At 38.4% G+C, this 13,016-nt stretch overlaps 1 pseudogene; it reads left to right on the top strand.

Annotated features, from left to right (window-relative positions):
* The window catches only part of LOC141391105 (uncharacterized), a 106,885-nt pseudogene that overhangs the window by 68,848 nt on the left and 25,021 nt on the right, over positions 1 to 13,016 (top strand).

Genomic DNA, 13,016 nt, shown 5'->3' with positions numbered 1-13,016 from the left:
TAACTCTCGAACAGGTCTGCCGATTCGGTCAGTAATATTTTGTCCAAACATAGTTTAAGTTCGAAGATAAGCCATATCGGTCCACTCCTTCAAGTACCTCCCCCACAAAAGTTCAAAAATGTTCGGTAAAATTGTGCGTACGATAACTCTTGAAGAGAGTGGCCGAATTGGACCATACTTTACACATCTTAATATATCTACCAGATATAGATCAGGTTCAAATATGGACTATATTTGTCCACTCCATCCGGTACCTCCCACACAAAATATCGGATACATGTTCACTTTAAGACCTGCTTTCGAATCACTTTGATTTTTGTTAAAGCAACTTGCATTCGCTGCCTCAATTGCGATGGCAAGTCCATACTTCTTGAGCAAACATCCCTGAAGTTGTAAAAAACCCCTATGGTACCATATGTAGTGGCTGGAGATCCATTCTTTTTAGTATCTCCTCCGCAAAATTTTTGATCTCTAATCCTAATCAACATTTTTGTCAGTTCAAACGCCGTTTTTAGCTACATTTTCAGACCGATTTAGCTATAATTTGACATTTAGGGTTCTTAAGTGTAAATAAACTTATATAACAAAAGTTGTGGACATAGGTCCACGTTTTGGTATAGCCCCCATATAAGGGTACCCCCCGATTTACGGTATTTTGACGTATTTAGCTACATTTTCAGACCGATTTAGCTATAATTTGACATTTAGGGTTCTTAAGTGTCAATAAACTTATATATCAAGAGTTGTGGACATAGGTTCACGTTTTCGTATAGCCCCCATATAACGATACCCCCCGATTTACGGTATTTTGCCGTTTTTAGCTGCATTTTCATACCGATTTAGCTATAATTTGACATTTAGGGTTCTTAAGTGTCAATAAACTTATATAACAAAAGCTGTGGACACAGGTCCACGTATTGGTATAGCCCCCATATAACGGTACCCCCCGATTTACGGTATTTTGACGTATTTAGCTACATTTTCAGACCGATGTAGCTATAATTTAACATTTAGGGTTCTTAAGTGTCAATAAACTTATATATCAAAAGTTGTGGACATAGGTCCACGTTTTGGTATAGCCCCCATATAACGGTACCCCCCGATTTACGGTATTTTGACGTATTTAGCTACATTTTCAGACCGATTTAGCTATAATTTGACATTTAGGGTTCTTAAGTGTCAATAAACTTATATAACAAAAGCTGTGGACACAGGTCCACGTATTGGTATAGCCCCCATATAACGGTACCCCCCGATTTACGGTATTTTGACGTTTTTAGCTACATTTTCAGACCGATGTAGCTATAATTTAACATTTAGGGTTATTAAGTGTCAATAAACTGATATAACAAAAGCTGTGGACACAGGTCCACGTATTGGTATAGCCCCCATATAACGGTACCCCCCGATTTACGGTATTTTGCCGTTTTTAGCTACATTTTCAGACCGATTTAGCTATAATTTGATATTTAGAGTTCTTAGTGTCCAAAAAACTTATATTCGAAAAAATTATGAACATAGGTACATATTTTAGTATAGCCCCATATAACGGTACCTCCTGATTTTCGGTATTTTGAGATTTTTACCTACAAGTTTTAACCGAATTAGCTGTAATTTGAACATTTGACATTTGAAGTTCTTAGTAGTCACCACATCTCTCCACATTTAGAGTTCTTAAGTGTCAATTAACTTATATAACAAAAGTTGTGGACATAGGTCCACTTTTTGGTATAGCCCCCATATAACGGTACCCCACGATTTACGGTATTTTGCCGTTTTTAGCTACATTTTCAGACCGGTTTAGCTATAATTTGACATTTAGGGTTCTTAAGTGTTGGGGACAGGAAAGGAAACTAATTATTCCATTTTAGTTCAGAATATTTTATGGTGGAGGGTATGAAAAGTTCGGCCCGGCCGAACTTAACGCTTTTTTACTTGTTTATTTTTTTGGTAAAATAACCAACACTGTGGGCCTTAACCGACTTTAAACGAAAAGTTACACCGGGGAAGTATTTGCGGATTCTGAAACTACAATGTTCGTAGATGAGAAAAAAAAACTAAAAAATCCCCGAAGGGCTCTGTAAAGAAATCGCGGCCAAAGTTCACATTTTTTAGGACTTGCCGTTTTCTAGCAAAATCGTAAAAACCTAAAACCCCCTAAAAATATCAAGTTTGACCGCGATTTATTTAAAAATCCTCCCATTGAACATTGCTGTTTTAGAATCCGCAAATACTTCCCAGGTGTAAGCCGTTTTCATTTAAAGTTAGTCAAGGAGCACCGCGATGACATTGTTTTATAAGGAGGCGATACAGTCAGTGCAATGTCCCAATTTGAACTTCTATATCTCAAAAACGGTAAAACCTACGAAAATATCATAATGGCCAATCTTGTAGAGACTTTTCACTGCTACCACATTTTCTTCAGTCCCATTTTAATAGGACTTGCGGTTTCCAAGCAATCTCGTAAAAACCTAAAAAACCCCTAAAAATGGGATCTTTGACCGCGATTTATTTAAAAAGTCCTCCAGCGATTTTTTAGTTTTTTTCTGAGTTTTCTCCTTTATGAACATTGTAGTTTCAGAATTCGCAAAAACTTCCCAGGTATAAAGCGCACCGTGCAAATGCTTCACACTTAGAAAACTTAGAAAACCCATATTTACTGTGTGTCATATATTTATGTGCCTTTCCATATGTGTGCTGGCACGAGATGGCATGCTTTTTTGCTCAATAAGAAAATAGGCAACACTTATTCTACTTCAACTATTGTTCAGCTGACTTCTTTATGTTTAGTTTTGAGATTCTACGTTGCTGGGTGACCGTGTTTCCGCTCAATATATTAATATTTGAAGTCACTTCAATATTGCAACACCAAACTAGTTTCTAGTTTACGATTTTCTTAAGACGATGATGATGATGACGACGACTGGAAATCTGTTACACACATATGCAAAGAAGAAATATGTTACAAATGTGCGAAGACAATATGTAAATATGTTTCTGTGTGCATATCTGTGTTTGAGGCTACTACTGCTGCTTCCCTTTTCATGTTTTAAAAAAAGTATCTGTTTGTGAAAGCGTTTGTCTAAATCAGAGTAAGGCAATGGGTCTTTCGTGAGCTTAAATTTACTCTCGCTCAAAACTTGTGTAGACTCTAACTGGTGGTGGGCGAGAGTAAATTTACGCCCACGTGAGTCACATTGCTTTACTCTAAACTAAATGTTTGTTAACTTAACTCCGGATTTCCGTTAAAACTTGGCTTCATTTATATCAGCAATCATGCAACCTGCAGCAAACTTTCAGCACCTCCCTCCCATTCATAATATAATTTGTAAAAAAGTTTGTTGCTAGGTTTGTTTTCTTATTCGTCTTTCTCGTCGACTTCTAACGTAGTTTGCTGTCCTCGCCAAAACATTAGAGAGCAAAAGAAAAATACTTTTTTTTAACTTTTGCATTATCATTTGCTTCTGACATGGCTGATGACTTGCTTGCTTGGTTGGGTTGTTGTTGATTTTTGTGTGGTATCTGAAGTTTGCCTCTTTTTAAGTGCAATATCCGTTGCTTATACATTGATTTAATGACATTTATAATATCTTTATTAGAAAAAGAGTTCCAAAGTTTTTTATTCGAAAACGAAGTTAAAAGTGATTAGTAAAGTATTTTGTATAAATATAAAAAACAAGTAAGAAAGCATCAGTCAGCTGTGCCGACCAGGGTTTCGCAGTCGGGGTCTACGAGTCGGAGTTGAGCAATTTTGCTGGAGTCAGAGTCGGAGCCTGAGTCGAAAAAAATAATAATTCGACTCCGACTCCGGGCAATTTTTTTCTACACCTTTTTCAGATGTAATTCGAAACATTTTAGTTGTAATTCGTAACATTTCATTTGTAATTCGAGAGTTCTATTTGTAATTCGTAACTTTCCATTTGTAATTCGAATTTTTCTATTTGAAATTCGAATCATTTCATTTGTAATTCGAATTATTCCATTTGAAATTCGAATTATTCCATTTGTAATTCGAATTATTCCATTTGCAATTCGAATTATTTCATTTGTAATTCGAATTATTCCATTTGTAATTCGAATTAATTAATTTGAAATTACAAAGGAAATCAAATTTTGTGTATCGTAATATTTTCCCAAACTTAGTTTGGGTGCCTACCCCACAAAAGTGTAAAATTTTTGTGTAAAATGGTGTGAACGATAACTATCGAAGGGAACAATCGATTTGGTCCAAACATTGCACATCGTATTATTCCTTCCAGATATAGATCGGGTTCGAATATGGACCGTTTTGTATTTTTTCAGTAGGTTATCCTTGCGGCTCCCTTTACGAAGATACAATTTTTTTCTTGCCCAAGTCCATATTTCCTGAGATATTGGCCGAAAAGCTCCAAGAAACCCTGACGGTACCAACCAAAATGGCAAATCCGCAAGATAATTATCGCAGGTAGTTTCTGATTGGTGCAGACTTTGCACATCGTATTATTTCATCCAGCAATCTGGTTGGAATATGGACTCCCCACAAAAAATTCGAATAAAAGTTATGTTTAAGAGCTCCTCACGCATCGTTTTGATTCTTTTTCAGTATGTTGATTTAGTGGCCTCATTTACAATGGTACATGTTTTCCGGTGTAAGTTAATACTACCTGAGATAATGGCCCAAGCTCTAAAACCCTACCACATACTAAAATGGCTATTGTGCAAGATAACTTTAAAACCTTTCCACAAATTTGTTTCAAACTTAGTTTAAGGTAATTTAATATTTCGAGTTCTTTATGCTGAAGTTTGGTTACTAAAAATGTTTGCTATAAGTCAATAATTTGGTATAGCCCCACATTACGGTACATACAGATTTTAAAGCAAACTCGTGATACAAAATCAATATATTTTATATACTGTTTTTTTTTGGTCAGTGGCTGCGGGTATATCTCCGTCAGCACAGCTGACTGATACTTTCTTACTTGTTTTTAATAACAAATTCATTCTATTTTCTTCTTTACAGAGTCTCGGTTTTCCATTGACCTCATTGGTTGCAATTAATCGGACATCGGCGGAATTACGTTATCTATTGGGTTCAGATAAAAACACTCTAATGTCTTCAAAAATTGAATGCACATGTGAAATGCGAGCTGGTCGGGTGAGTAGTTTTTGAATGTAAAAAACGCATAACAGGAGTATTTTAACCATGTAAAACTTCTCAACAACTTACACGCAGCTCAAAATCGGCGATAAACAGTATGTCCATATCTCTGAGCTAATATGAATCGGAATGCATAAGTCTTCTATGTTCCTTCTGGGTTGTTTGTGAAACAATTGTTTTAAAAAACTGCTTAGTTATTCCAAAGTAGCATCAGTCTAACAAAAAATATCTCGACTCCGAAACCCTGTAATTCGAGAATATAGCCTTATCTTCTTGTTTGTAAAGGAGGCGTAGCACGCTCAAATTCCAATCATCTAGTTGACGCATACACCTTATCAGCACGTCGTCTTTGGTCTTGAAAAACTCAACTGGTGACCATTGATTCCTAGTGGCCGTATACATTTAATACCATCTTCTGGGATTGGTGCAGCGGCTTTATCGAACAGAAGTTTGTTTACGCTCGTTTTCTCACTATACCTCTCTCGTAAGGTATTGGCCTCTCCGAGCAAATTTCAGCAGAATCCATACATGTGTACCAGAGACCTCCGCCAAAGATTGTATTGTACCACCACAAGAGCTGTACACTTATCGAAAAGAAGAATGAGGAACATAGGGTTAGAATAATGAAGTATAATATTATAAGAGTAAAATATAATGAGAAAAGGGGAGAAGAAAAGTGTATAAACTAATACCCCGGTTACACTTAACCGGATTAAGCCAGTGACTTTGGGTTTCAAAATTCAATTCCATAGCGCAAACGTCAAATAAACCCTCATAAAGTGGGTTAACCCGTGCTATAAGTCTGGAAAAAAATCAAAGTGTATAGAAATCAGAATGGAGTCTTAAAATGTCTCTAAAAGAGTGAAACATCATCATCTGATATCTCAGAAGCAGTTACAGGGAATTCCCATAATCGGCTAAACGAGAGAGTATTTTTCCAAGAGGTTGGTATCCAATAGTAGCAATGAGGCATATGTTGTTGTACCAATTCCCGTATGAGGTCATGTAGCAGTAAGCTGATAAAACTTAGAAAATGATCTAGGCTTGGATCATGTCAGTTACTCCTCTCGAGCGTTAACTTTGCTCAACAGCCATTTTTGATGGTGGTCGTAGGATATTGTTCGATATTTTGAAGGTTTTACCTACATTATCTAACCCAAATTGCTGAATTTCGGTACTAGTGTCGTCTGGGCTAAAAAAACTTTTCCCCCAGTATAGACCCGATTTTAGGAATTTTGAGAATTTTAGCTACATTTTTGATAGAATTACCTGTTATTATACCCTCCACCATAGTATGTAGGATATACTTCAATTTGCCATTCCGTTTGTAACACATCGAAATATTTATCGGAGACCCTATAAAGTATATATATTCGTGATCAGGGTAAAATTCTAAGTCGATATAACCATGTCCGTCTGTCCGTCCGTCTGTTGAAATCAAGATACAGCTCGAAATTTTTAGGATAGAGCTTATAACGAGTGGTTTCTCTAGGGCTGAGGTAAGCTCAGTCGCTGCCAGGGTCGACCTAAGGACCCACAAACCTCAAGTAAAACACAAGTGTTGGTAATATATGTGAGGAAAATGGATGTGGTATGAATGGGTAAATTGTTGGGTTCGTCTGTGTTGCGGTAGTTGTAGGTTCTGCAGTCGTCTGTTATGGCTCGGCTCCACACTACTCTCGGCCCGGGGCAACCGGGTGGCAGTTGTAGGCTGTGGTGTTCGGGTTGCTGTCGGCTCGTTGGCAATCGTCGTGTGTGTGACTAGGCTTGGTAGTGTTGGGATTGTCGTCGGCTTGTTGGCAATGTTCGGGTATGTGGCTCGGCTCAGCGTTATTCAGGTTGCTGTCGGCAGTCGTCGGGTGTGTGACTCGGCTCAGCGATATTCGGGTTGCTGTCGGCTCGTTGGCAATCCTCTCGTATGTGGCTCGGCTCTGTCGTATTCGGGTTACTGTCGACAGTCGTCGGGTGTGTGACTCGGCTCGGGTTGCTGTGGGGGAAGAGATAGGTTAATGGGAGCTGGCTAAGAGCATGGTGCTGGCTATGAGCTTGAGCTGATTGTGAGCTGGGAGCTTGCTAAGAGCTGAGAGCTTACTATGAGCTGGGAGCTTGCTAAGAGCTGTGAGCTTGCTAAGAGCTGGGAGCGTGCTAACCGCTGAGAGCTTGCTAAGAGCCGGGAGCGTGATAAGCGCTGAGAGCTTGCTAAGAACTGGGAGCGTGCTAAGCGCTGAGAGCTTGCTCGGGTTGCTGTGGGGGAAGAGATCGGTTAATGGGAGCTGGCTAAGAGCATGGTGCTGGCTATGAGCTTGAGCTGATTGTGAGCTGGGAGCTTGCTAAGAGCTGAGAGCTTGCTATGAGCTGGGAACTTGCTAAGAGCTGAGAGCTTGCTATGAGCTGGGAGCTTGCTAAGAGCTGTGAGCTTGCTAAGAGCTGGGAGCGTGCTAAGCGCTGAGAGCTTGCTAAGAACTGGGAGCGTGCTAAGCGCTGAGAGCTTGCTAAGAGCTGGGAGCGTGCTAAGCGCTGAGAGCTTGCTATGAGCTGGGAGCTTGCTATGAGCTGGATCGAATCGTGGCTAACTAGTATGGTATACGAGCCACACCTCTATTCGTACTTTGTTCGGATGGTGATCGACCATTTCGGTGAATAAAACCAGATTACATATTCGGGTAGTTATACGGAGTAAATGAGAATTATTGTGTAGCAGTGATTGTAGTTAATTACATTGAAGTTAAATTTGTCCACTGTGCTAACTGTGTAGTTATAGTTGATGGAAATTAACGCGTGTAGGAGTATATAAAACGGTCACTTTACATGCTGTGTAATTTGTTATAGAAGTTTATATTACTCCTAGAATGTTTGGTATTGCAAATGGGCTATATCGGTCCACGTTTTGATATAGCCCCCTTATACCCGATTTTCTGTATTTTGAAGGTTTTAGCTTCATTACCACTCCGAAATTGCTGGAATTTGGTACTTGGTCTTCGTTGGGTGTATACAACTTTCCCCCAGAAATTTTTCGGTATAGGTCCTTAATATAGCCCCAATAGAACGGTACCTCCCGATTTTCGTTATTTTGAAGGTTTAGCCTCATTATCACACCGAAATTGCTGGAATTTGGTACTTAGTCTTCGTTGGGTGTATACAACTTTCCCCCAGAAATTTGTCGGTATAGGTCCACGCCTTAATATAGCCCCAATAGAACGGTACCTCCCGATTTTCGGTATTTTGATGATTGTGGCTCCAATATTCCTCCGAAATTGCTGAAATTTGGTATTTAGTCTTCGTTAAGGGTACAGGTCTACGCCTTAATGTAGCCCCCCCCCAGAAATTTGTCGTTATACGTCCACACCTTCATATAGCCCCCATAGAACGATACCTCGCGATTTTCGGTGTTTCGAAGGTTGTGGCCACAATAATCCACCGAAACGTTTTAAATTTGGTACTTAGTCTTCGTTGGGTGTATAAAACTTTCCCCCAGAAATTTTGTCGTTATAGCCCCAATACAACGGTACATCCCGATTTTCGGTATTTTAATGATTGTTGCTTCAATATTCCTCCGAAATTGCTGAAATTTGGTATTTAGTCTTCATTGGGGGTATAAAACTATGCCCCAGAAATTTGTCGGTACAGGAAACTAATTGGTCCATTTTACTTCAATACAACTCGTGGTGGAGGGTGTAACATGTTCGGCCCGGCCGTTCTTACTTGTTTTACTTTTAGGTTGCCATTGTCTATCTTCTATCAGTCTATAAAATATTTAGGTCCATAAAAAAATTGCGTTTAAAGGCCTATTCTTGGATCACTGAAACTTATGGGACGAATGGCTTACTTACAAGCCCCATATGTTTCGATAACACATACTGTCATAAAGCAATACTTTATTACGGATATAAGCGTAATTTTCACTGCACTAACTGCTAGGGAATGTCGTACAACTGGTTAGTGGAGTCCAAGACTTGTGGCGGAATGATAATGCAATTTGTGGTGGTGATGGTCTGGGTGATGTTTGTTGTGGTGTTGCTGAAAGTGGTTGATGATCAAATAATGAAAACTGCAGTCCATTGGACACAGTAGTCACTATTAATATTCGATTCATTTCGATGACGGTGGTGTCGGATAGGGCTATTATTGTTGTGGTGACCAGTCGTCCCCTGCAATTGTTTATCGTGTCCATTTGTTTCCTAACATACCTCGTTTGCTTGGACAGAACATGTATGCATTAGTACATATTTCGTTGCGCATTGTTTGGTTCCATGTGCTTGCCTTCAATTGAATCACCCATAATTCCGTTTAGGCACTGCGGTCAGTACCATCAACAACCACCAACAAACAATCAGTTGTCATGGACATGTGGTGACACTCTGTGAAAAACAACACATCTTCTCCTGTTGAGCTTTTGTGTGAGTGTGTTGGTTGCTTCACCATTATCAAGCCAATCTACCCTCCTTGTTGTGAGCCACACAAAAGTCATTCTCTTGTTGGAGGAAATATTGTACTTGTTGAAAGAGCGGGAAGTGGAGCTTGTGGGTAGCGAATATTGTCGCGGCACGTAACAATGCCACCGAAAAGTAAACATGTCACTGTTGTTGACACTTTCTCGACAATTTGTGTTTCAACTGCATTGTCATAATGTCTGCGCTTCTCGAAATTCCACCTCACTCACCTTCCGGATGGTGTGCCACCAGACCAGAACTTAAGGTCAACCCATTTGATAACCACGTTTTCTACAATTTCTGAAGAGAGTCAAATTCGAGTAAATGCTGGCTAGTTTTTGTTTTTTTTTTTTGGTCTCCTTTAAAGGATTGGTTTTTTTAAGTCATTTTTGTTGGCCTCCTCTAAGGGCTTAGATTTTTTAAATCATTTTTGTTGGCCTCCTCTAAGGGAGTGGATTTTTTTAAATCATTTTTGTTGGCCGCTTCTAAGGGAGTGGATTTTTTTTAAATAATTTTTGTTGGCCTCCTCTAAGGGCGTGGATTTTTTAAATCATTTTTGTTGGCCTCCTCTAAGGGCGTGGATTTTTTAAATCATTTTTGTTGGCCTCCTTTAAGGGCGTGGATTTTTTGAATCATTTTTGTTGGCCTCCTTTAAGGGCGTGGATTTTTTGAATCATTTTTCTTGGCCTCCTCTAAGGGAGTGGATTTTTTAAATCATTTTTGTTGGCCTCCTCTAAGGGAGTGGATTTTTTAAAATCATTTTTTGTTCTCCTATGAGTGCGTGGATTTTTTAAATAATTTTTTGGCCTCTTCAAAGGGCGTGGATTTTTTAAATCATTTTTTTTTGCCTCTTCTAAGGCGTAGATTTTTTTAAATCATTTTTTTGCATCTTCTAAGGCGTAGATTTTTTTAAATAATTTTTTGTTATCCTCTAAGGGCGTGGATTTTTTAAATCATTTTTGTTGGCCTTTTTAAATCATTTTGTGGGCCTCCACTAGAACGTGGATTTTTTAAATCATTTTTGTTGGCTTCATCTAAGGGCGTGGATTTTTTAAATTATTTTTGTTGGCCTCCTCTAAGGGTGTGGATTTTTTAAATCATTTTTGTTAGCATCCTCTAAAGTCGTGGGTATTTTTCAAATAATTTTTGTTGGCCTCATCTAAGGGCTTGGATTTTTTAAACCATTTTTGATGGCTTCATCTAAGGGTGTCGATTTTTTAAATCATTTTTGTTGGCCTCCTCTAAGGACGTGGACTTTTTTTTGATTTTTTGATCCAATGTTGCGTATGAGTCATTAACAGAAACTAACCATATTTCGTATACGGCACAAGGCACTGTGATCATGGAAAAATTAATTTTTTTTAAACCTAATAAAAACAGTTTCAAACTTTGATATATGTTATGTTATCTTTTTATACTACCTTGTATTCCGTCATTCGCATGTATGTATGTAGATGTTACGTTGATGGTTTTTCAACAAATTATACCAGGAGTGAACAAAAATTTAATCCTTTAAAAAATCCCATTGCTCTTGATGATGATTTTAATTTCTTCACTTCCATTCATTACAGTTTCCTCTTTGAATATATGTCGTTGTTTATTTTGCAGGGTGTGCCGAAATTGCGTAAATTCGCTGACTGTCATTACCAGTTCACATGGGCAACCAATGTTATTTGTCCGCCACATATGTGCAACTTCAATGAAGAGACCTGTGAAGTAACGAATGATGAGTTAAATGTTGGATACAGTTTAAAAAAGGCCTTTTTTGCCACAGACGGCAAGCTGAAGGTAAGTTGTGTTAATTTGCTATCCAGTCACAGCAGCCGTCCACCATCCATACATCCCGCACTTTGTGTGTTTTTATGTGTATTCACCAGAAGTCTTATGGAAATAGCATTTCGAATGTCATGGACCGCATTTGTGCCCTGCTGAAACGGTGAGGAAAGAATTTGAACAATGTTTACTTTGAAAATTAGTTTAACACAACAACAACAACATCGTCGACAACGATGATGCCGGCAAAGAAAAAATAAGACGTTAAAAAGTGCCATAGTTTTTTGGTCTTCATTGGTTTGTTGATTGGATTTATGGGCATGAAAAAAGTGTGTGGGATGTTATGGAGAGATGGTTAAATGGTTATACATACAGACACAATACCGTTTTCAGATGCTGTTCTTATTTCTTGTGAATGCCCCTACTCTTCTTTGTATTTTCAGGTTGTGCGGGATAAAGATGTGTTTACTTTAGACTTTTGCAATTCACATCACAAGGCTGTCACGGATTACAGTCAAGGTTTGGTAAATCTTTTCTTTACCAGCAAAGCTTCCTGTGATTCAGAAGGTAAGTGTCTTAGTGTTTCTTTATTTATTGGCGGGATATTTTGTTGCCGTCGCTTTATGTTATGCAAATGAATATTTTATGTTTATCCAAGCAGAGGCTTTGTATTGTGGCCAATGATTCGGGATACCGAAACAAGAAACCAAACTACTTATACACATCGTTTTGGTTTAAAATGTTACCACATATTTCACTTCAATTTAAGAAGTTTTTCCGTTTTTTCACAACTTAATTTCCTCTTCCGTTTTTCGCTACACATTTCCGCTTTACTAACTTGGATAGTATGATAAAGTTGGATAGTATGATAAAGGAGTTATTTTCTTACCTTCACTCTTTGGTTTTACCAAGGTTTATACACTTTGATACGAAACGAAAAATGTACATCATCGGGCCGAACAAGAAAGTATGTTTGGACGTAGTCCGTTTCAGACAATTTGGAGGGTCTCAATCGACTCAACGGATTTCTTCCAAATTTTGCACATCGTAATAGTTTGCACAAATATAGGCTACCTGCCCCAGAAAAACATTTCAAAATTGTTAGCTAAAATAGTGCACACGATAAATCTCGATTTACCAAATGGGTCCAAACTTTGCACATCGTAATATTTTTTCCAGATGTAGATTGGATTCGACTGTGGTCTATATCGTATAACGAGTGGTATTGCCTATGGCTGAGTTAATCTCAGACAGGATCGACATAAGGACCCACAAACCTTGAATTTGGTAATTGCTGTATGCCCGATGACCATCGGGATGGTGTATTCAGGTCGATTGTATTGTCCTCTGGATGGTCATCAGCATAGCATTTTACACCAAGACCTCGCTTTGCGTCTTAGATACGTTCCGAAAAACACTGATCAAAGTGAAACGACACAAAGCGAATTAAGATTTTCTATGGAAAGCCATGTAAAGTTAGGAGATACGTAAAAAACAAGTAAAAAAGTATCAGTCGGCTTTGCCGACAGAGCAGAGATATACCCTCAGACTGTGTATATTGAAACAATTCTTTCCAAAAAAAAAAAAAAAACAAAAAACCTATGTATTTAGGGGGTTTTATAAATTTTGGGCGTATGAACCGACAAAAATGCTGATTACGATTAAAGATCAAACGT

The sequence above is a fragment of the Musca autumnalis genome, unplaced genomic scaffold, assembly GCF_047663935.1.
Source record: "Musca autumnalis isolate F117 unplaced genomic scaffold, ASM4766393v1 scaffold_1, whole genome shotgun sequence".
NCBI classification, from domain to species: domain Eukaryota; kingdom Metazoa; phylum Arthropoda; class Insecta; order Diptera; family Muscidae; genus Musca; species Musca autumnalis.
This window is presented reverse-complemented; position numbering and strand designations above follow the sequence as displayed.